General features: G+C 44.1%; 1 protein-coding gene across 1 annotated transcript in view; it reads left to right on the top strand.

Annotated features, from left to right (window-relative positions):
* LOC126323429 (uncharacterized transmembrane protein DDB_G0289901-like) overlaps nt 1–25516 on the top strand; it is a 437992-nt gene that overhangs the window by 113802 nt on the left and 298674 nt on the right. Inside the window, exon 2 of the mRNA XM_049994681.1 lies at nt 17286–17345. The gene's annotated coding sequence lies outside the window, so the exon portion shown is untranslated. The remainder of the gene's footprint in view (nt 1–17285; nt 17346–25516) is intronic.

The raw sequence follows: 25516 nt of genomic DNA, 5'->3' as shown, positions 1-25516 counted from the left end.
AGTAAATGAAAAAATCTTCCCCCCTGTCCACAGGACACATGACCGTGAGACTTCATTTTTTCCGTTTTTGTAGAAAACCAAATCAGAAAAGCATGGAGCTCTCGCAAAATAAATAGATTTTAGTTCATATCCTTCTTGTATTTTACAGCGTTGCTTCTCGAAATTGCCGCGATGTGAGTGCCACGTTGTTCCTTGAACATTGCAATCGGGAAACATGTACCGATTTAACATACAGCGTGTCTGCAATCTTTCAATTGGCGACAGTGCCACATGACTTCCATTAATTCTGGTTACCGTTGAAGCCACATTCATTAAATGTGTTACATCTCGGAAACCTTTTGGAGTAGGGCAACATCAGACTCAGTCTGATGTTGTTCCCAGTTGAGTACAAGCGGCGAAGGCTAGAACGTTATATTTTACTTTTACTTTTTAGCAATGTAATTTTACGATTTAGCAACATTTATTCTGATGAAGATACCCCTCGTAGGTGTCGAAACTCAGGTAAATGCACCTTACCGTTTACGTGCAGCCGGTTGGCTGTTTAATCCTATGTTGAAACCAGTATACGGTTGCTGAATACCAACAAAAAATTGAAATATTTTCGGACAAATGATTTCTAGTAGTGGTTTTGAATATCAGCACACTAAATTTCAAACTATCGAATTAGCAATCTGTAGCCAAAAATTGTAAAGTTACTCGTAACTGCCTTTCGATCTTGCTCGTATTGACATTAATAAATGATTTTTGTTGTTTGTGGACGTATTAGAACACTGCGACTATTGAAGGCGCACATTTTTACATGACGATATTTCAAGATGCAAGGCATCCCCTCTTCAGATGTTAACATTTATTTACGAGTCGTGAACATTGTTTGTTCAATGACAGTGTTGCGCAATTTTACAACGGAAGTTTTTAAGACGCCTACTGTAAAACGCTCCAGTAAAAAAAACACTGCTCACTACGCCTAAGTAATTGTAAACATTTGAAGATCGTCCGATCATAAACTGAATGTACTCTCAAATAGATGTCTCTTGAGGCATACTTTGCTGGCGTGGCATGTGAGGAAAGGGGTGCCATCCACAACAGTGCCTTATCCCATAAACATTAACGTCTCGGACGGTATTGTTTCAATTTTATGCTCTAGGAGCGCTACTGTCAAGTCAGAGGAGGAGGCGACCTGCGAGCTTAAGAAAGTATGTGAAACAGGTCCGGGGTGTCCTCAGAGGTTGCCCGTGCCTGCGTTAGCACGGTGACTACTGGGAGGGAGTAATTTTCTGTCCGGTGTGCTTGTGTCAGAATCGATGGCGTGACGAGAAGGCTTACTATTGTAAAGTAGGTTCACGTAATATCGATTCTGAGGCAATGCTTTAATTTTGCTATTCGACATTCTAATTAAAGAACCTTCAACATCGCAGCGCGTCAGCAGTAGTTGGTTAATATATTAAAAAACTAAAAAGCCGCCTCGATTGCGGGAAAAGCACCTAGTGTTAAGTGTTAACACAGGTTTCGGCGTAGATAACTACACCTTCTTCAGAACAACAATAAAACCCACAAGTGCCTAAGAAGACCTTTGTCAATGATTAAAAGAATACCAAAGCTATACATGTATAAATTAAAAAGAAAAGGAAAACAAAAAACAGTACATATGTACAAAGTCAAAACCACTACTTAATGGTGTACGCTCCTCCTCACACCGGCCATGACCCGCCATCAACTGCAGCTACAAACGGTCGCTCACTTACGGGCCTGACCCGCTACCTGTGCACATGCGCATGTGCATACGAATACGAGAAAGTTGATACATGGGTCGGGGCTGAATGGCCCATATATTCCCAACAATGGATCAACGTATTTCAAAAAATGGAATGGATAGAACAAGAGACGAGCCAAACAGGAGATGAAACCTAAAAAAACCACACACGGTTGCTTATGCTAGTAAAGAAACTTATATATGAAGCTACCTATGACAACAGGAGGAACTCGAAACTATACCTAAAGCCTGTAATCTAAAGACTTTGTGGTCATAAAGACATAGGGATAAAACGTGAGGTTTTCAAGGGGCTAAAATCACCTTCATCGTAAAAGGAAAATGAGCAGAAAAAGAAATGAGATGAACAGCTTGACCAACCGCGTTTGCCAATCAGCTCACGCATGTGAAAATCCCCAGATCATCAGATTTACAAGTATGAAGAACAAAGTAAAGGCGCGAAACCTTCAAAAAATTTTCTATTTCTTAGTAGGAGTTGGTCGTTAAGGATATTGTCTTTAGCATGTTGCAGATGCTTGAAGATATGCATTTCTTCCACAACATCCAGTTTTAAGCCCTTAACCTCGGCATGAAGTAACTCGATATTAACAGGAGGGCTCGGCGGTTGCACAACGTGTTCCGCATAAGTAGAGCCCTTAGTACTGTCACCGCTTCAAGTAGGAATATGCTCTTTATACCTGAGACCCAGAGCTCGTCTCGTTTGCCCGATGTAAAATTTTGGACAATCCCAGCATGTAATTTTATATACTCCTGATTGGGAAAGTTTATCTCTCTTTAACATTCTAATTAGTTACTCATAACACTTATTAGTCATATGTGGATTCCGCTCCATTTTTTTCTTCTAAATCTGCTAACACTGTTTCAATTTCCTTTTTACCCGGCAGTGTCTGTGAGAAAAAAGCTGGAGATGTTTTATGTACGACGGCTGAAGGGTGACCATACTCAGTCGCCAGCTTTGCCCCTCCGTGGCGAGGAGAACGAAGTAATATTTTTCTGTAGGAAGCGCAAGGAGTGGAACAGTGCGTTCCCTGTGGCTCTTCGTGTGCCGGCCGCTAGGAGGAATGTTGCCGTATTGACAGTTTGGCAGGAGGCGGTAACGGAGCGCGCTGAGTGGCTGGCACGGTGTCAGAGATGGCGCCGACCCGCGCAGCTTGACGTACGTTAGCGGAGGCAGGGCGGGGCTGCGTGACCTGGCGAGCAAAGCGACGCAACGGCACTGTCCTCACCGCGCCACGCCACTGGAGCGGTCACGGCCGGGACCACTCCTCCAGCACCAGCGGGGGACGCCGGGGCAGCGAGAGTGCGCTGCCCACTGACCCGGCACAAGTAGCCGGGTCACTCCGGCGTGCCTCGTGGTTCGATAAACGCCCAGGCGGTGTGGTGTGCATACTGTAAGACCTACGGTACACTCACAATCAGATTATTTGACTTGTCGCTCTAGAGAAGTAGGCGAGAGTCAGCAATATGTCTCGTGGTCTTATCGTGGCGTGTTTATCTTCTGCCGTTAGGTCTAACGATAGAAATGCCACTTGTACGCTTAGAGTAGCAGATTGACGGTGACCAACTTTAAACTGAACTTGATTAATTTTCACACACATTTATTAAAATAATAACAAGCACATTTATTAAAATAATAAAAAGCATAAAAATTACTTAACTTGGTTCTGGACGCTATTTACAATTGACAATCTGAAGTTCCTTTGGTATTGGTACGTTAATCTTATTCTCACATATCTCTGATACTTGACAATGTGTCTATACATTTATCTTCATGGCTGTGTATAGGAATATGGTAATGTTTTTAGGTCCAGACTGAAACTTGACTATAGACTGGTACAGACTAATGCAGATTGGTACAGACTGGTGCAGACAAATGCAGACTGACTAATCGGAGGTCTGTACACTCGTTATAATACCTCGCGCGTTCAGATATCACTGCGCGTGTCTGATCTGCGAGGAGAAAAGGTTCTTCGTTAGCAGCAATCTCATTGGCTGCGTTACATATTAATACGCGGATCGGCGGAAGCAGAATTTGGTCCGTCTCTAAGACAGCGCCATCTCGTAGTGCGGAGACGGACGAGCGCTGCGCCTGCGCTGTTGTGCTTAGCGGGGCGCGCTCTAGTGGGGAAGTTGTGTACGCGCTGACTACGCGGAACTATGTACACAACAGGCAGTTACGTACCTTAAAACGGGTTGTAAGGCGAACGCTTCTCATCGACGTCAGTCTGTTATAGAATTACGACATTCATTATCTGACCAATCGTCGGCGCCAACTCATTGGATTACGATGCCATCTTCTACTACAGCAACATCTCGTTAGTACTCGTCAAACTGGACAACATACAATACCACTGCGTTAGAATTTGTACCGGAACGTTGCCTTCAACATCGACCATTGTTGTTTTTCTTGAAGTAACAGATATTCTTCTTCATTTTCTGCATCAGAATCTGAACTCTAGACTCCGCAATTGCTCAAATGTCGTCAAGGCACGGAACCATCGTCATGCCCAGTTATCGTTTCTGACTTGCAACTTAAAGGTCGCTACTGCGTCGTAACAGGTACTCAACAGAATCACTTCCTTAGAATGCAGTTCACCGGACTGACCAATTCTCCGAAATTCCCGTACTGCTCAGTTTCCATCAGCTCCCAAAAAGTGAGACGTTTAACAAGATTTACGACAGAAGCGTGCAAATTCATAGTCCATAAGTTTTATGCCACGTTTTTCTATGCTAGAAACAATGAACAGCAAAAAGTTTCATAATAATAAGTGCTGTATGCACAGTTAAACCCTACTAATCAGATGAAACTATATGATTCCAAAGATCTTTTCAGATCTGAAGTATCTGTGATGTATATATGCAGACTTAAGCGACGAATGCCGGTCGGTGTGGCCGAGCGGTTCTAGGCGCTTCTGTCTGGAACCGCGCGACCGCTACCGTCGCAGGTTCGAATCCTGCCTCGGGCATGGATGTGTGTGATGTTCTTAGTTTAGTTAGGTTTAAGTATTTCTAAGTTCTAGGGGACTGATGACCTCAGAAGTTAAGTCCCATAGTGCTCAGAGCCATATGAACCATCTGAAGCGACGAATGATAATCTGTACCAAGGCCAGGATTCGAATCTGGGTCTCCCGCTCACTGGGGCTAACCACTGCACCACCATGGCACTAGGGCTAGCGACGTTTTTAAATGTGTGTAGATCCGTCGTTAAGCTGGCTTGATCGCAGCAAAGCCATACACCAGGCTAAGAATGATTTTATTGATCACAAAGCAAGCATCACGCCTTTCGGAATTAATCTTCAGAAATCCAAGTGCAAAGGTAGCACAAGGACAAGAGTGTTACCAGTCGTGTGCCTGGTAAGGCTCTTGTCCTTTTGCTGCTTTTGCATATGGAGTTCTGAAGATAGAAATACACTCCTGGAAATTGAAATAAGAACACCGTGAATTGATTGTCCCAGGAAGAGGGAAACTTTATTGACACATTCCTGGGGTCAGATACATCACATGATCACACTAACAGAACCACAGGCACATAGACACAGGCAACCGAGCATGCACAATGTCGGCACTAGTACAGTGTATATCCACCTTTCGCAGCAATGCAGGCTGCTATTCTCCCATGGAGACGATCGTAGAGATGCTGGATGTAGTCCTGTGGAACGGCTTGCCATGCCATTTCCACCTGGCGCCTCAGTTGGACCAGCGTTCGTGCTGGACGTGCAGACCGCGTGAGACGACGCATCATCCAGTCCCAAACATGCTCAATGGGGGACAGATCCGGAGATCTTGCTGGCCAGGGTAGTTGACTTACACCTTCTAGGGCACGTTGGGTGGCACGGGATACATGCGGACGTGCATTGTCCTGTTGGAACAGCAAGTTCCCTTGCCGGTCTAGGAATGGTAGAACGATGGGTTCGATGACGGTTTGGATGTACCGTGCACTATTCAGTGTCCCCTCGACGATCAACAGAGGTGTACGGCCAGTGTAGGCGATCGCTCCCCACACCATGATGCCGGGTGTTGGCCCTGTGTGCCGCGGTCGTATGCAGTCCTGATTGTGGCGCTCACCTGCACGGCGCCAAACACGCATACGACCATCATTGGCACCAAGGCAGAAGCGACTCTCATCGCTGAAGACGACACGTCTCCATTTGTCCCTCCATTCACGCCTGTCGCGACACCACTGGAGGCGGGCTGCACGATGTTGGGGCGTGAGCGGAAGACGGCCTAACGGTGTACGGGACCGTAGGCCAGCTTCATGGAGACGGTAGCGAATGGTCCTCGCCGATACCCCAGGAGCAACAGAGTCCCTAATTTGCTGGGAAGTGGCGGTGCGGTCCCCTACGGCACTGCGTAGGATCCTACGGTCTTGGGGTGCATCCGTGCGTCGCTGCGGTCCGGTCCCAGGTCGACGGGCACGTGCACCTTCCGCCGACCACTGGCGACAACATCGATGTACTGTGGAGACCTCACGCCCCACGTGTTGAGCAATTCGGCGGTACGTCCACCCGGCCTCCCGCATGCCCACTATACGCCCTCGCTCAAAATCCGTCAATTGCACATATGGTTCACGTCCACGCTGTCGCGGCATGCTACCAGTGTTAAAGACTGCGATGGAGCTCCGTATGCCACGGCAAACTGGCTGACACTGACGGCGGCGGTGCACAAATGCTGCGCAGCTAGCGCCATTCGACGGCCAACACCGCGGTTCCTGGTGTGTCCGCTGTGCCGTGCGTGTAATCATTGCTTGTACAGCCCTCTCGCAGTGTCCGGAGCGAGTATGGTGGGTCTGACACACCGGTGTCAATGTGTTCTTTTTTCCATTTCCAGGAGTGTAATTCCGAAACGCGTGGTGCCCTCTTTGTGGTCAATAAAATCATTCTTCCCCTGCTCTATGGCTTTTTATGCGACCATGCCAGCTGAACGACAGATCTACGCATATCTGCCTAAATGGGGTATTGGAATGAGGAGGAAGGCTTGCTAGAGTAGTCCGTGCAGCTGAGCAAAGCCACTATGGCAGGGTGGCGTAATGGTTAGTACATTTGCCTAGTGAGCAGGAAACCCAGGTTCGAATCCCGCCTTTGGTACAAATTTGCATTCATCGCATCACTCTGCATGTATACGTCATAACTAGTTTGAATATTTTGGGAGAAACTGTGAGGACTTTGCAATCCAAATCGAAAAACAGGTGGATCCGATATGACGTTTTAAGGAGCGAAACGGCGAGGTCATCAACGTCTGAAGAGGCCGACACTGAGAGGAACAAAAAGAAAAGCCAAGAACTGCTTATCTGCCTCACGCTGACCCAATATCCGAAACGATCAGTAGACACTTAAGGAAATAACCGAGCAAACCAGATGTGGTCGAGCACTATCTCGCGTATAATGACGGAACTAAATACAAAGAGATGAGTATCGCGGTGCAAGCGTCAAGTTTCTGCAATAGCATAAGTAAGGAGTGTACCAAAATAAAGATGAAAAACCTCATAAACCGGGACACATGGCTTAATTTAAGCAGAGCTTGGGATCCGGCACTCGATTTAGTGATCTCATGCATCAGACCTGCTAAAGGCGGGGAGAACTGCAGGTGTCACGGAATAACAGCGCGGGCTTGTAAAAACAAATGAGCAAGACATGAGCATCAATGCGCGTAGCAGGCGCTAGGAGTCGAATTGGTTATAAGCAGCGGCGCGACAGCGGTAATAGAGTCTGGCTGGTGTCCAGCCGGCGAGTACACGTAACACTACAGCTCACAGTAATAAAGACGACTGGGCAGCTTATCGAAATAGGAATCAACAACTTGGCTGGACACCCGGAAGCATACCGACAAATAATCTCACAGCTCGCGAGGCGGGGTACCGCGCAGGCCATACGGTGCTTCGTCTGTTCGCGAGACCCCTTGTCGCGACGTTGTTGGGTACAATAAATGATGACACGCGGCTGCATATTACGTATGCAGAGATATACATCCCGTCCCAGCGGTGCCGGATCGATTTGATCAGATAAGACGTACGCAGAAAGGCATTGCTGCAATGGAGCTGGATGTACATCATGCCCCAGCATTCCGATTCCCTCGCTAAAACAGCGGCTTCACAGAAACATTTCTTCAGAGCAATGGACTCTTGACAAGTGAAGAGGCAGGTCCAGCATATAGGCGTGTGTCCACTAGCAAGTGACTTCCGCAAACACTTACTGAGGTGCTTATATTAACTCAAAAGCTTACTTCTGCAAGTCACTTTGACAAGTTACTTTCAAAAACTTGCTGCATGTATTTGCAGAAGTGTTGACACTAAAGTCGCGTCATGAGACAGTCGAGTGCATGTTTAGCGTGTCTCGCTTTAAAATTATAGCAACTGATTCCGTTTTTCCATTTTCATTACCCCGCTTCTCGTGGTCGTGTGGTAGCGTTCTCGCTTCCCGCGCCCGGGTTCCCGGGTTCTATTCCCGGCGGGGTCAGGGATTTTCTCTGCCTCGTGATGGCTGGGTGTTGTGTGTTGTCCTTAGGTTAGTTAGATTTAAGTAGTTCTAAGTTCTAGGGGACTGATGACCATAGATGTTAAGTCCCATAGTGTTCAGAGCCATTTGAACCATCCATTTTCATTCTTCTTCTTCTCATTATTATTATTATTTAAAAACAAACTAAAGGTTAAGAAAAACGAAATATTTGAGTGATGGAATGGATGCAGAGTCACACATGTTTAAGTTATTTAGAAACACTATCGAATGAACTAAAATCAAAGGAGTTCGCTTAGATTGAAAACTTTGTGACACTGTACTAAATGAAATATATAAGTTTAGAATATCTCATGTCCATTGTACAATGAAATATTCGAAAACAGGGCAGGAATGGGAAAAGCCGATCGATTAAAACCGATACTTTACTTCTGAATAAGCGATATTTTTCGGTATTTGTTTGGTCTCAGTTACGGCAGGGTCTTTTTCATCTCTTACTAGTAATCGAGAAAAAAGCCGACATATCAACTTGCCACAGCGGCAGCGATAAAATTTTTGATTTTTGAATAAAACTTTTTTTAAAAGCGCTTAATGTTTATTCGTAAAATTTTCATTGCTTTGAATATTGGACTACTGTACAAATTGGGAAAAGTGATCAGGGCTATTTTAATAACAACGCCCACAGCTAGAAACTAGTAACAAACACATGGCATAAGAATGGGTAGAGCTTAGCAGAGATATCTTTCGCGTGTCCTGTCGGATGATAAGCATGTACGTGCAGCGTGTAAGACTTGCCCCCCCCCTCCCCCTTCACGCTCTGTTCTTTCTCACTGTCGTCCTAGGACATCAGTTGTATCACAGAATAGTACCCTCTCTACCTAGGAAGTACCTGTATTTTACGAAGTGCACTTGCAATGAGCTACAACGCTCCATTTGCTGTAAACGATTGAAAACGGGAGGAGGTAGAACAAACTTGCGACATGTTCTAAGGAAGAGAAGCTTAGCTTAATTCATTTACCTGTAATTTTATTGTCGTCATGTAAACTTGGATAATAAGCGAACCCGTCGTTTTATGGTTGCTTCTAGGTGAAAAATCGATACGATCAGGAAGTGACGATGGAAGGCAGTCATCAACTTGCGACTTTTCGGCCACGCTGTCGCCGCACTCGTCTCCTTCACCTTCGTAATCTTTACTGAAGACAGCAGACAGATTTCTGCGACAGCCTCAATCAGAAATCGATCGTGATCTCCCACTGTTTCATTACAATTTTTCAATCTTTGTTCGAAGTCTACGTTAATTACTGGAAGTAATAGTAGTAAAATTCCGAAAATTGGCTATCTCAGAAACAGGTTATATTGAGCGATTTTAACAGCCAGATTAAATTGGAGACATCAAGAACCGGAGTAACAGAAAACTGGCTGTTTCAGCGATAACTACCATCCCTAAAATAAAAAACAAAAATGAGGCAAGCTATATCACCAAGAGCTTGCCTTTTAATTAGTCTTTAGTCTTTGCAAACAGTATTTATTACTTTTGTTATAAAAGTAACACACTTATGTTTACTGTAACATTAAAAACTCAATTACAATTTGAAGATATCTGTACTGTCATTCTACTTCCACGTCTTCAGAAAAAGATTCATTTCGGGCTTCCGTGGCTGACAGTGCCAATTATTTATGTTTATAGGTTCCAATAGTACGTTTGTTTTGGCCCCTTATCTCTTTACGCCATTGTCCTTTTCCGTCAATGGTGCTTTCGTATCGGCACTGAACACACGAAACTTCTGCAAGTTGCAGCAACTGGTAAATCCAGCAAGTACTTGCAGTAAGATGGAAGACAGTGTCTCCACTAACTTGCGAAAACCACTTCTGGAAGTTGGCAGAACTTGTGGAAGTTGCCATGTTGGGAGTGTTTCCTCGCCAAAGAACTTGCAGAAGTAGCTTCTGCGACCGACTTGTGGTAGTTTAAGGGGGGTTTCACGTGTTCAATAATATCGTCTAACCGTCAGTATTTTGATCGTCTTAGGGTACGTATCGACGTATTATCAATACTAGAAATATTGACGAGCAGTATTGATGGCCCTCAAATCATTCTCAGTATTGTCAGACATACTAAACGTATGAAGCGCAGTACTGACGCTTTGACAATATTCTCCATTCACGTGCTTCGTGAAGGAAGCACACGCCTTTAGTGTGCACTGTTTGCGTTTTAAACTAGCCGTTGTATATCATTCCTCAGATTCAATTTTTAAGTTCTCTTTTAACACAAAACAATTTTAATAGGGCTACGAGAGGGTAATCAGTGTATAGAGAACTTTAGGGTGGTTAACGGAGGATTCTTTATGACGGTGCTTACTTCATTAATCTGAAACTATTGGACAGCCTGGTGAACGACATAGCAGTTTGGAAAAACGCTCCCACTTCGAAAAATACGGCATATACCTGCAATGACCAGTAAGAAGCATGCGAAATAAATGTCAGTTTCACCAATTTACCACAAAGCCGTAAAACAAAAAGTTTTGTTAAATTAAAAGGAAGGTCTGCGTTGGCCGTAATATTGACGTTTTATTGATGGCAGAATCGATTTTCGATCACATAGTGATCATCTTCAGTGCTGATATGTACAATAAAACACCAATATTACAGCCAACGGTAATCTTCCTTTTAATTTAACATATATGGCCGTTGTGCACACAGCACTCCATGGAGTCGATAATCAACAAAAAAAAAGTTTTGTGTTGATTGCCCGAACATGTCCTTGCCAGGCAGATATAGTTGATTCACAGCTTTCTATTGAATATTAATAATTGTGTGCTCATATAACGGAGCCAACGGCCTTGTCGCACTAGTAACACCGGTTCCCGTCAGATCACCGAAGTTAAGCGCTGCCGGGCTGGGCTAGCACTTGGATGGGTGACCATCCGGTCTGCCGAGTGCTTTGGGCAAGTGGGGTGCACTCAGCCCTGTGGCAAATTGAGGAGCTCCTTGATTGAGAGGTAGCGCCTCCGGCCTCGTAAACTGACATACGGCCGGGAGAGCGGTGTGCTGAACACATGCCCCTCCACATCCGCATCCAGTGACGCCTGTGGCTGAGGATGACACGGCGGCCGGTCTGTACTGTTGGGTCTTCCAAGGGCTGTTCGGACGGAGCTTAGTTTGATATTACGGTGCTAACTCTGAGTATAAGAAAGACTTGCCTGTCACCAGAAGTCTCAAGTTGCTCCTAATCTCTTCTCATCTGCGACTGTCACTCTCATTTACGTATTCAACGTTGTCAACTGACAATATTTTTCAGTACTTTTCATACTGGGAGAACTCTTCAATATATTCGTGGTTTGACAAACTAGTAATGTTGTAATGTTGATGCATTAAGTTGTTCTGAAAGCGTTGCTGATATTCAAGACAATAAAAGCTGGTTAAAAGCTGTGAGCTATCTGGGGAAGTTAACCTTGCATTACTAAGCAACTGTTTCACCAGGTATCCAGTCTAGTTTACCAAATTCACAACCAGACTAACAATAATTATAATCTTTTAATACTCATCTTACGGCAACCGGTGATATATGTATATATACATAAAAAGAGCATTTAAATAAAAAGAAATAAATCAGGTTATATTTGGACATTTATTTTAACATTAATCATTGTTCTGTTAAAATTTCAGCATATTAAACTTGATTCATAACTCAACTGGTGCCTTATTTAGGATTGTGAAAATGTGAGTTTGTAATCTTACTGAACACATCAAATATGGAGCCAAAATTGGGAGACTGCAAACAACACTGAATTCATAAAACAACACACGAACAACGTTGAAACATATGCAAGAGGAAAGTAACCACAACCAACCGATTCAATTTTCACCCAAAGAAGTTGCGTTCGTAGCGCAGTCCTGTCCATCATGAAATTACCACACACTAGTATACTAAATTCATACTAACTCTCTGTGAAATCTTCCCGAAAAGAATATCTGAGGGCTACTTTGATGATTACACCACATGCTTCACGTGGTCAACTTGGTTTACACAAAGAGTATAACTCCACAATAATTTTCATAATTAAAATAAATTACATCGAAACGCAATTTACAAAAGAAAAACCTCGAACTGGTTACTATCGTCTTACTATTAACCTGATGGTTCTAGGCGCGCAGTCCGGAACTACGCGACTGCTACGGTCGCAGGTTCGAATCCTGCCTCGGGCATGGATGTGTGTGATGTCCTTAGGTTAGGTAGGTTTAACTAGTTCTAAGTTCTAGGGGACTGATGACCTAAGATGTTAAGTCCCATAGTGCTCAGAGCCATTCTTTTTATTAACCTGATGGGTGAAACAATTGTATAAGCACGTGGTACTGGTCTCACAAAGTACACCCCACGTGGGTTGAACATAAAGGAAAGTTGCTATATTGAAAAATATTGTCACGACGAGAGGTTATAATCTCACACACATTCCCATTTAAGATTGATGATCTTAGAGTTACAGATCATCAAGACGTGGTTCCAATTTACTCACAAAGTAGTGACAAAGCAACTACTGGAAGATATGCTGAACTTCACACTCGAATTACACTGGGTTGCAAGTTAAGGTAACATAAGAATGTTCAAATGGCTCTGAGCACTATGGGACTCAACTACTGTGGTCATCAGTCCCCTAGAACTTAGAACTACTTAAACCTAACTAACCTAAGGACATCACACACATCCATGCCCGAGGCAGGATTCGAACCTGCGACCGTAGTAGTCGCACGGTTCCGGACTGCGCGCCTAGAACCGCGAGACCACCGCGGCCGGCCGTAACATAAGATATTTTAGATCTAAACCTGAAATAAAGGTGATAAAATTTTCAGCTAGGCTGAACTTCAGAAATCCATTGTCCTACGGACTTAGCAGAGACGTACTTAGCCGGAGATCTTACCACTTCAGACGCTCGCTGCAGACAGGCTGGCGTGGGCCCCTACCGAGGGTGCTTCACAGATACAAAACGGAAGTGACCAGAGAGGCAGCTTCCTATACCAACATGACAAGGGACGGACAGGACCATACTAAGAATAGAAACCTCTTTGCTTTTAGAAAGCGTAGCTACCTGTTCTGACGTTGGTCCTACTGTTCTCTAGCAAACAGGCTTGTCTGCTACCATCAAGCACGCAACTAGAAATATATTTGCTCATTCGTCCTTTCACACAGAAGGGAAGCGGGATGACAGTTTCTTATCATATACAGTAAATAAAAGAAAGCGGATGTAGGTTCCGTATGAGAGTGTGTGACTTGAATTATATATAAACTGTGTTTTAAAGTGTAGTAGTGTGACAGATCGTTCTTGTTTATGTGCAAAAGTAACACGTTCCACTGCTCAGTCTCCTCCCAGGTAGAGTCAGAAAAACCACAGTAAATTTAGAAGCGGAATGTATGCCGTAAATGACAACAGATTTAAGAAATTAACATGGAAGGAATCCAACGCAGACCTTTCAATGTCAATAAATACTGAACGTGTGCAGGCCCCTTTATGTGCCAGAGGACGGACGTCTGAGCAGTGAGACTTCCGGCGCGGCAGCGATCGCCGTCCTTGTGTAGGCCGTCGGCTTTCTCCGGCCTTGATCGTGACCGCGCGGCGCGGCGCGGCGTGGCTTGCCGTGGAGTGTTGTGTTACTCAACAGCCGGCCGGGCCCTCCTTGGCCCGTAACACGGCGTGACCCCGGCCCTGGCAGCCGCCACAGAGTAGCGCGCCGCGGCTGTTGCAACGCGTCTAACGCCAGCCGCGCCCACCGCTCCATTCCTCCGGTAGCTCGACCAGCAACTGCCCTCTGTTTCTCCTAATCTTCAATCCGAACAGCGGTTTGACGTAGCTCTCCTTGCTAATATAGCCTCTGCGAGTCTCTTCCGTCTCTGCATCGATGCAAACCTTGGACTCTTGTCTGCTGCTACTTTGGGCCTCATCTATTCTTCCTTTTAGGCAAAAGTGCCATAAATATCGATTACGTTAGTCCTCCTTACGCTCAAGTACCGTGCGACCGGACAGGCAACGTGGTATTCCCATGCTCTGTTTCACTATTGTCCTCAACACTTCTCATCACATATTACGTACATCATTCCACAGCTGCAATACCAGATCACATATGTCCAGAATCGTGGACAAATCTTTGCTTAACGCTAAATCTTTTTCCACCTTCTTCATGACACTCATACGGCTCTGGAAAAAACCTACCCTGTACCATGCCTTTTTCCTAAGCCACTCTCTACTTCAGACCAAACTAAAAGCTTATCACCTCAGTTATCAAGACGAATACGATAATTCCAATCCAAAAGAAAGCAGGTGCTGACAGATCTGAAAATTACCGAACTATCAGTTTAATAAGTCACGGCTGCAAAATACTAAACGAATTCTATACAGACGAATAGAAAAACTAGTAGAAGCCGACATCGGGGAAGATCAGTTTGGATTCTGTAGAAATATCGGAAAACGTGAGGCAATACTGACCCCACGACTAATTTTAGAAGCTAGATTAAGGAAAGGCAAACCTACATTTCTAGCATTTGTAGACTTTGAGAAAGCTTTTGACAATGTTGACTGGAATACTCTATTTCAAATTCTGAAGGTGGCAGGGGTAAAATACAGGGACCGAAAGGTTATTTACAATTTTTACAGAAACCAGATGGCAGTTATAAGAGTCGAGGGACATGAAAGGCAAGCAGTGGTTGGGAAGGGAGTGAGACAGGGTTGTAGCCTCTCCCCGATGTTATTCAATCTGTACATTGAACAAGTAGTGAAGGAAATTAAAAAAAATTCGGAGTAGGTATTCAAATCCATGGAGAAGAAATAAATACTTAGAGGTTCGCCGATGACATTGTTTTCTGTCACAGACAGCAAAGGACTTGGAAGAGCAGTAGAACGGAATGGGTAGTGTCTTGAAACGAAGATATAAGATGAACACCAACAAAAGCAAAACGAGGATAATGGAATGGAGTCGAATTAAGTCGGGTGATGCTGAAGAAATTAGAGTAGGAAATGAGACACTTAAAGTAGTAAAGGAGTTTTGCTATTTGGGGAGCAAAATAACTGATGATGGTCGAACTAGAGAAGATATAAAATGTAGACTGGCAATGACAAGGAAAGAGTTTCCGAAGAAGAGAAATTTGTTAACATCGAGTATAGATTTAAGTGTCAGGAAGTCGATTCTGAAAGTATTTGTATGGAGTGTAGCCATGTATGGAAGTGAAACATGGACAATAAATAGTTTGGACAAAAAGAGAAAGGAGCTTTCGAAATGTGGTGCTACAGAAGAATGCTGAAGATTAGATGGGTAGATCACATAACTAATGAGAGGTATTGAATAGGCTTGTGGAGAAGGGGAGTTTGTGGCACAACTTCACTAGAAGAAGGGATCGGTTGGTAGGACATGTTCTGAGGCATCAAGGGATCACCAATTTAGTATTGGAGGGCAGCGTGGAGGGTAAAAATCGTAGAGGGAGACCAACAGATGAATACACTAAGCAGATTCAGAAGGATGCAGGTTGCAGTAGGTACTGGGAGATGAAGAAGCTTGCACAGGATAGAGTCTCAGGACTGAAGACCACAACAACAACAACATCCGCTATAACTGCCGTAGGTTCCCTCACGTCGTTTTAAAATATAAATAAATATACGCACAAAAAGCAAGCAGGCTCCTCATTATATACACATGTAAAAAGTCTTTTATCAACGATATGAAGTTTGCAAGACATCTTATCTTGAAAACGAAACATTTGTTTTCCTTTCGCTCAACAGAGAACCAGTATCTCTATCACATCATAAAGTATTCATGCTTTCTTCATCCCTTTCCATTTCTGATTATTTTCCTCCATCTTATCTGCTGATCTTTCATCCGTTTCAGCCTGCTCTTGCGACCAGCCAATTTCTTCTCTACATTGCTTCCTTCTGTGCTGCTGTCACAAATTTCTCTTAAATCTCATTATTCATATTTGAAAAGAACGTGTCGAGTAAAAACCTTAACACAGCGTTATAAGACTGACATTTCTTAAATTCCGCACATTCATTACTATATGAATTATATTATTACGTATTATTATTATTGTTATTATTGTCATTATATATTGTTTATGTCCTATATAAATCATAGTTCACATATTAAGGATGTCTGATTAGATGTAAGGGAGTGTCATTACTATATGAATTATATTATTACGTATTATTATTATTATTGTCATTATATATTGTTTATGTCCTATATAAATCATAGTTCACATACTAAGGATGACTGATTAGATGTACGGGAGTGTCTAAATGTCCTTTTCTTGCCAGGTGTACATAACTTATGTATGTGCATAACTTTTTCCTTTTCCATTTGCACGTCTAATCTCTAGCATGCTTCTGTAGCTCCATATAGGACAAGCTCTTTTCTTGTGTAATTCTTCACGCTTTCCCGGCGAAACGTTGTCATGCTGAATAATCGGGTTTCTGGCGTTTATTCGCCTCTTTCTTGCACGATATTTTAACTGCGTGACTCGCAGCCTTCTTCAGGTGCTGTCTGATACTGACAGTATTGGACATTACCAGACAGCACCTGAAGAAGACTGCGAGTCACGTGGTTGAAATATCGTGCAAGAAAGACGCGAATAAACGGCAGAAACCCGATTGTTCAACGTGACAGCTCTTTTCTTGCCTGAAGTGCTTATAGCCCACGCTTCCTTTGCGTACAGCGATACACTACAGTCAGTTAAGCTCAGAATGTATTTCTTAAATCTTAAATTTATAGTCGCCTGTTGAGAGATCATTTCCAGCATAGATGTTCCATCAGCCACCTGTCCCCAAATGACACTAGCTCGCAGTTTACCGAAAGGAAAGAGCCGCTGCTTATTCAAATCTCCAGATTACCCGTTAGTTTAATAGTCTGTATCTTTACACAGAAATTTCATGCTAGTACCTTACATCCGCGATATTAGTGCACCTATAAACATTACGAACTGTAAGGTGAACAGGAAACATACATTTCAGCATTAACTGCGCCCTAAACAGTAACTAAAGGAATTCATATTTAACTACGAGATCTAACAAAGTACTGTTGTTTTCTTTCAGGCCAACCAATGCGAGAACAGCCACAAAACCCCTAGCGGCCTCTATAATAACGTGCGTAAGGTAAGTGCTGATAAAAGGAGTGTTTTGTTAGTTTCTTTTGTCTTGAGTGAAGGGGAATATATTACGGGAGAACTAACAGGACTCGGAATGCGTCAGATATGGCTGAACTATTGTAGGTTTTAAAAAAGAAACAGATATTAGTTATTCTTCTTCGACAATCTATATTTTAAATGTATTAACAATATTTTCCCAGTAACAACGATAAGATGGTGTTGGATTATTCTATATAGTCAAAAGACAAATAGATGATTGGTCTTTTCTCGGATTTAGTTATAAGGAAGGTGACCAGAGAGCAACTCACGATAAAAATTAGTTAAGGCGGCCTTGTGATAAATTATTAAGGGAGTGCCGATCGATACAGCGTTTGAAGTATCGTCTTGATCAAAGTACAATAACGACTGAACAAGTGAAACGTTGAACATCTGACTCTGCAATTATCTTGTCCAATATTAAAACAAATAAGGAAAGAAAAAAACAGTATAAGACAGCGAGAATACTATTCAGAACACTCTCTCCAGGCAACTGTGCTTTCCATGAAAGAAAAGCTGCTTATGGGACAGAACGATCGTTGATAAGATACTAATAGAGAATCATGGTCCACTGACATAAAACACCAAGCAATTCGAGTGCTAAGTGGTAACAGCTCGTCTCTGCCTCTCTCTATTATTCGTCCTGTGCCAAACAGTGAAACGAAATTCAGGAGCTGCATTCGCCCTTTTTTGTCATTCAGAAAACTTTTACGTCAGAATCTCAGAAATTTCATTGAGAGATATTCCTGACCGCTATTTGGAGCCTTCCTTTTCGTCTTTTCGGAATGTCAAAGCCGGCCTTCCTCAACCGGTGGTTGGTGGTTTTTCCTGTCTGGAGCTGACATCTTCTGTGGGGACGGAGCCATCTAGTCTGACTTATGAGTTAAGGACTGGGGACTGTTCTCTGATCACAGGCGTTCTGCAGGAACTGTTGGGAGTAAACTTGCAAAAAGACCGGGCAGGAAGCAGCACTTTGCAAAGGAGCACTGTTAGTGGTACCAGAAAATAACCGTTGGAAATGCTGAATGCTGCTTCTGAGGCTGACTGTAAGGCCTGAATGTGAAAACAATTTCGAGACATCGCGGAATCGCGTGACGGCCCTCCATTATACAAGAGGCAGGTCTAATTCCTTCTGGGATGGAGGTGGTGTTTTCTAGTATTTGAAAATCTGAAATCGGGTATATTACCGATCCTAGTTTTCCAAAATGAAGACGTACAAGAATTGGAGATTGCGTCCCCAAATGTGTGCACGGAACTCTGCTTAGTCATTTTCTAAGGACTTGGTGAAATCTAATTGAAACTGATACAACGGGTGATTAAAAAGTTTCGGCTCGAAGGCCTTACAGTCCGGAACCGGTAAGCCAATCAGATAAAATCGCTGTGCCATTGAGGCAATCGTTGAAGATACCCGTTTGGTGGAAAGCCGCATCCTGCTGCGTGTAGAAGTCCGTAACTTTCCACTGCACATTCTCGTCCGACGGGTAGCTTCGACATTTCAAGACCTTTTTTAAGGGTCCGAAGGCGTGATAATCGCATGGGAAGAGATCAGCACTATAGGGTGGGTGCACGAGAGTCCCGCACTTGAGTTGGCGTAACCTCAATGTTATGACATTTGCCATAAGAGGGCGTGCGTTGTTATGAAGCGGCAGCACGGAACTTGGCGCACCATTCCACAACGGCGATTTTCGACAGACATCCTTCCCGATTACATTCTTCATTCTCCTATGGATGTCTGCCGGTGTTTGTTCTTCAGAAGCCATGAAAACAGTAACAATGCGTTGGTCCTGTTTGAATGTATTTCGTAATAACATCGCCATAGTTCACGTATCCACGTTTACCGCACATATGTAGGACACATGGGAGTGCCACACTAATTCCTTGCCTACAGGACGGTGGTTACGTAGCTGCATCGGAGTCGTGCTACGCTGCACATCCGCTGCAGTAATATCCTACGAAACGGAAACTGATCGCCTCTTATAAAATACAGTTGGGGAGCAGGGAACCTGAGCAACTGACTTTGAACTGTTACCCTATGAAGATAACTGTCGGAATTTGTTAGGGACCAGGAGGAAGTGGTGTGCTGAGTGTTAGTCGAGTACATGTTCCATTCTATCAGTGTGGTCTCGGAATCTTGCTGAATGGAGTTATATAGCTGTTGGCGTCGAACATAAATATGTTGCCACTGAAAGCAGTTGCTGCGATGATGTGCCCTGCTTGCACGCTCGAACTACGCGGCACCGCCACAGCGCCAAATACGGCTGTGCAGCATGTGTTGCAATGTTATGGAAACACGGATTAGCAACAATTTACAATAAGCAATAAAACCTAACATTGCTTAATTTCAGTGTGACGATGCTGTTGTGGCCGTAGTAAGAGGTTCACTTGGCTTAACTGGCCTTACTCTGGTCTAGATGTGCATCCAGTGAACTAAGACTACAGTCACCTGTATCGAGTCCAGAACTCACAAGAGGAGGGTTTCAGGCACGGCCAACCGATTCAGCTCATACTTTGCAGATCGCTTGTGCACTAACTATAAGAAAGACGGCAAGATACTTTGGCATAATTTTTTTCCTCAAAACTACCCCTAAAATTCATGACACGTAATGACTCCGGATTGACGAGATCGTCAGATAATAGAAAACTAAGCATTTTTCACCAACAAATGTGGTGTCGGCAAAGGTATATTTTCTTAGAAATCAAGGAAAGAAAGTTTTTCGACTGCCGTTTATGTGCCGATAAGGTAAGAGCTGTTCAGCGAAAGAGTCGCTTGAGTAGCGACCATGGCGTTCGGTTGCGGAGCGGAGAAGCTGTGTCCCATGCCCAGTTGCAGTCTGGAGTTCTTTTATTTATATTTTTTCAGTTTTGAAACTGCTAGTCATAGGAGAGTTAATAAGGTAGATACATCAGTAGGGAATAATAACAAGGTAGACGAATAAATTTCTCAAACATCTTGGATTAGCAAAGGATTAAAAATTCATTCCTGGTCGATTTACAATGTCTCTGTCACTCACTCTGTTACATGTACTGAATTTTCTTCGAACAGCTAGATGGATGGTGCTTGTTATATAAATATTACAAGCAAATATACTCGCGGCATGTAGCGAATTTAATTTTCGAGCACCTACATCGTTTCTTCCTAAGATTAAGAGGAAAACAAACTAAGTTTACACTTAAAAATATTTCTTTTTCTGGAATTAATTTTGATTTGTACCACGCATACAGTAACATTGACTGAAAAATTGCTCATGAAAGCTGATTATAAGCTATGCTGTAAACCTTTACAAACCTCTATTCCATCCGTTCGGTTGTACAATTTCCGCTGGGTTTCCAGAAGACTGTAGTTTTGAACCCTTGAAAGAGATTTTTTAACTTTGTGATAACAATAAAGAACACAAGGCTGACACACGGGTATGCAGTTTGCTGGTATTACTTCTACCATGCAAGTCGGTTGACCCTCGTCATCTATAAACGTGCTGTCTCGTGCGATGGCCTTATTTTGTCCACCGCAGGTATCCAGTATCAGACAAAACTTGTTATCAGCAGTGTATGGTTTTAAATGTTCCCAAGACATCGTTTTTTAAACTGAATTCTTCTATTTCTCGGTTAGGAGCAAGTGAAGTAAACATTTTTAACGAATCAGTTAAAGTATTGATCCCTTCTATACCTCATTAGTTTCTCATAAACACGGGGAAGCATTAGGCAATAATTTTCCAGATACTATAATGGAATATTGCGCTGTGTACGAATGTGTTATTTTAAGTACACTACCAATTGTAACAAGCATCATTTTTTCTCCCTTATCCGGTAACGTGTGTCGAATGCAAGTATTCGAAGCAGTCTTACTCAGAATCATTTTCCTGCAACGAGGTCTAGAATTTTAATTGATTACTAATTCAAGTTGTTTGGGGAAGTTATTTGCCTACTTTCTTATTTTTCTTATTGATATACGTACCTTACTACCTATTCCTATCAGTTTCGACGCGGAAAAAATACAAAAAAAAAATTGCAGGATCTGTGCCTCCCAGGCTGCCTTGGTCGCCGAAATTGCGACGCTTTCGGTTAACGATGCATACCTCATGGGTAAACAAGCGCAATTCCTAAAAGTTTCTTTTCTCTATTCCTACGAAAATATGCGTTTGCGCCGGCCGCGGTGGTCTAGCGATTCAGGCGCTCAGTCCGGAACCGCGGAACTGCTACGGTCGCAGGTTCGAATCCTGCCTTGGTCATGGATGTGTGTGATGTCCTTAGGTTAGTTAGGTTTAAGTAGTTCTAAGTTCTAGGGGACTGATGACCTCAGATGTTAAGTCCCATAGTGCTCACAGCAATTTGCACCATTTTTTATGCGGTTGCTGCCCCCATACATGTTGATTATCTATCGATCCCCTCAATTCTGAGTTGACTGCATGTCATAACTTTCGGATTATATTTCTCAAAATCTGGGCGGGGGGAGGGGAGGGGGAGGGGGGAGGGGGAGGGGGGGAGTGGGAGAGTGAGTGGCCGTGATTGAGCCAAAATTTCTCAGAGTCTTGCATTTTAGATTTCACACAAGCGTGTCGCAAAATATGAGCCGAAACGGTTGGCCATGTCAGAGGCCCTATCCTTGTCAGTTGTACTTTACCCGTGTTTTAGGCAGCTCGGCACTCTTGTACGTATTGCTGCGAGCGGTAACATCCGGAGGACACAGCAGTTGTTACAGGGCATTAATATTTCGTTTTGGAGTGATGACAATTTTAACCCTATGTCTCGGGTTGGGGATCTTATTTAGTCTGATTTTTGATACGTAACTATAGGGGAGTGATAAGATTGGATTGATGACGATGATCCTGTTTGGTTTGTGAGGCGCTCAACTGCGCGGTCATCAGCGCCCATACAAAGTCCCAGTTTTTACACAGTCCAATTTTTTACGCAATTCAGTCTATGATGATGATGATGATGATGAAATGATGAGGACAACACAAGCACCCAGTCCCTGGGCAGCTAAATCCTGCTACGACTTTAGTCCCGGTGTGTAGATTTCTGCCGGCTGGTGTGGCCGTGCGGTTCTAGGCGGTACAGTCTGTAACCGAGCGAACGCTACGGTCGCAGGTTCGAATCCTGCTTCGGGTATGGATGTGTGTGATGTACTTAGGTTAGTTAGGTTTACTTAGTTATAAGTTCTAGGCGACTGATGACCTCAGAAGTTAAGTCGCATAGTGCTCGGAGCCATTTTTGTAGGTTTTTTTGTTTTGTTTTAAAGTATCCAGACGGTGGAAGAAATGTTCGTCACGAGAGTTAGGCCTGCGCTAAGAGGGGAGGAGTTATCGTGTAATTCATTATCATGAAAATGTGAACGATTGCCCTAGTTTAAATAGGAAAATTCTCTGCACTCTAATAGAGTTGCGTCCGGCAGCTGGTGATGCAGGGCACGGTATATTTGTTGCTGTAGGAATACAGTGCAAAGTATCACTGATGATTTCACACGAGGGTGGGTCAAAGTGTTGCGCCTCCCGCGTCAGATGAAATTTAATAATGAAAGTGCCACCGTTGTCACCGAAAGCTCGGTATTCACGTGAGGCTCCAGTGACACCCCAGTATTCCAGGAGCAGGATTGTCGCTTAAGCAGCTTGTGTGAACGCGACTTCACGCAGAAAGGTCACATGCGGTGTGTGGCTGCGGGCGGGTGGCACAGGGGCAGAGGAACTTCGCGGCGTCTCCAGGCCATCAAGGAGTGCGGGCAGCCGCCGACGACACTGATTACGGCCATTAAGACGGAGCCGATGCTATCGTCGCTCGGAAGAAGCTCATTAAAGTGTAAAACGGCGCCCAACACCAGCTTTCGGCGAGGAACTTTGTACGTCGCGACGTTTTCCACTCGGCTATTTTGGTATACTAGCTGCACAAAATGACTAACCAGCGTGCCTCGAGGATCGTACGTCTAGTAATTACCGATCGGCAGGAGCTTTGCCCTTCAATGACCGAACGTGAGAAATAAGCGAAAGGGTATAGTCACGGTAGAAAACAAGCCTGAGCTTCTGTAGGCAGACTAAATCCTTATAACAGTATTCTTCGCAGGAAAAATCGCATTATCCTGTCAACAATTACAAGCGCTAGCCGACGTAATTGAAATGTGAAGCTTAAAACGCAATAAAGCTGGGCGCAAGATCGAGACAGCCCTCCCTTTTACTGACAATTCTTTCACCAACCGAGCTTTCCACACAAACAACACAGGCTGTCTCAATTAATCCTTCGCATCCTCTTTGCATCTTCATGAAGTTCTCTTAGGCTTTATGGCATACCTCGCTGGTCTAACACAATTTGGGATAAAACGTGTGGCTTAGAATAGACTTATCAAAAGCTACGGTTGTTTGCACAACAAAGCTGAGTTTTCGAAACGACGTTGAGAAGCTCTTGGATAGATCACTGGGCCATTACGTACCTGAGGCTTGGCTTAATGAACAGTATATTTAATTTAATACAATTATTGGCCTGAGTCATGCCTGCGTTACCATTTCCTTGCAAGGGTTATCGGGCAGCAGACAAATGAGCAGGAATTCGGACGTAAATGTGAGAGGCGAAGCTGTACGAAATTTAGTTTCCAAATTATTCAGTGGGTTATTCACATAGGGTATAGTCAAGGATTTTTTGTGGGAATATAAAGTGGCGCACAGTCGTAAACTACAGTAGTTGAACGAACGAACTTGTCTTACGTTTCTGGTTTAGAGTCTCCACGTAATCAGCAAAGGCTGTGAGAATAAAAGTGAAAAAAGATCGCTAGAAGAGCAGAACAAGCTCGGACTGGGAAGCATTTATGCAAAATTTACCCTCGTCAATAACAAAGTTGAAGTCCAGAGATGGAACTCATTACGTTACGTGAAGAATAAAACAAAATATATGTTGTTTCTGCGTCCTGGTTCTATTGTTAGTCTTACTCTTTAAAAAGGTGTAGAATTATTCCAGTTAATAATTTACCAACATACTAATGTGGTGAAACGTCCTGGCAGATCAAAACTGTGTGCCGGAGCGAGACACGAACTCCGGACCTTTGCCTTTTGCGGGCAAGTGCTGTACTGACTGAGCTATCCAAGCACATCTCACGACCTCTCGTCGCAGCTTCAGTTCTACCAGTACCTCGTCGCCTACTTTCCAAACCTCACAAAAGCTCTTCTGCGAACCTTGCAGAACTAGAACTCCTAGAAGAAAGCTACAGCCTTGGGGCATGGATGGTTCGAGAATGAGATTTTCCCTCTGCAGCGGAGTGTGCGCTGATATGAAACTTCCTGCCAGATTAAAACTGTGTACCGGACCGAGACTCGAACTCGGGACATTCGCCTTCATTCTGGATACTAAGGCTGTACTGTGTGAGAATTAGAGTGCAATTGTTGTGGAAGAGAGAGTTTTGGGTGAAGGAGATAAGGGGAGGAGCTCGAAACAGCGTGTGTGGAAGTTGCGAGTCTGAAAAGTCATGGAGCTCAAGAAAATTAGGGAGAAGAGAGAGAACCGTTAACTGTGGTTTTCCGACAGAATGATTGAGTAACGGTACGTGAACGACAGACCGCAGCAAGGAGCTAAATGTTGGCACATTTTTCGCGGTTACGCGGAAGGGCCGGGCGACCAAGTATAGTAAACAGGCAGAGATATATGCAGCTAATGCGGACGCGCGGCGCCGTGCTTAATGACGGGCATTTGCGTGCGAGATTACTGTGGTTAGGCAGCGCCGGCGATTAATATGCGAGACGCGCTGGACGCGCGCCAGGTCGCGAAGCCGAGACACGTGTGCGTGAGCGCGTGCATGCGGGAGAACGGCGCGCTTCAGGCGCGTTGCACTTGAAGCTGTCGCGTGCCCAGCTGCCAGTTTCACGCTGCCGGTATATGCACGCTCAATAAATAAGACGAATGGTAGACTTCCTGTTCAGTCTAACATATAAACAGTGGAGGAATAAATGATTACACCACCTTCACGTTTACTCTATAAGGCACTGTACGGTGTGTGGCGGAGCGTTCGTAGAGTGCCAGTATAATCTCATCATCACCTCTCTCCTTCCTTCTTTGGCTCCCGCGCCCCCTTTCCCCCCCCCCCCCCCCCCACCCTCCCCCCTTTTTCCACCGCTTCCTACCTCCGTCCGCGTATGTGAACGAACGCAATTTCTCCAAATGTTGTTGTCG

The sequence above is a fragment of the Schistocerca gregaria genome, chromosome 2 (genome assembly GCF_023897955.1).
Source record: "Schistocerca gregaria isolate iqSchGreg1 chromosome 2, iqSchGreg1.2, whole genome shotgun sequence".
Taxonomy (NCBI): Eukaryota; Metazoa; Arthropoda; class Insecta; order Orthoptera; family Acrididae; genus Schistocerca; species Schistocerca gregaria.
The sequence above is the reverse complement of the archived record's forward strand: the minus strand, read 5'-3'. Positions and strand labels throughout refer to the sequence as shown.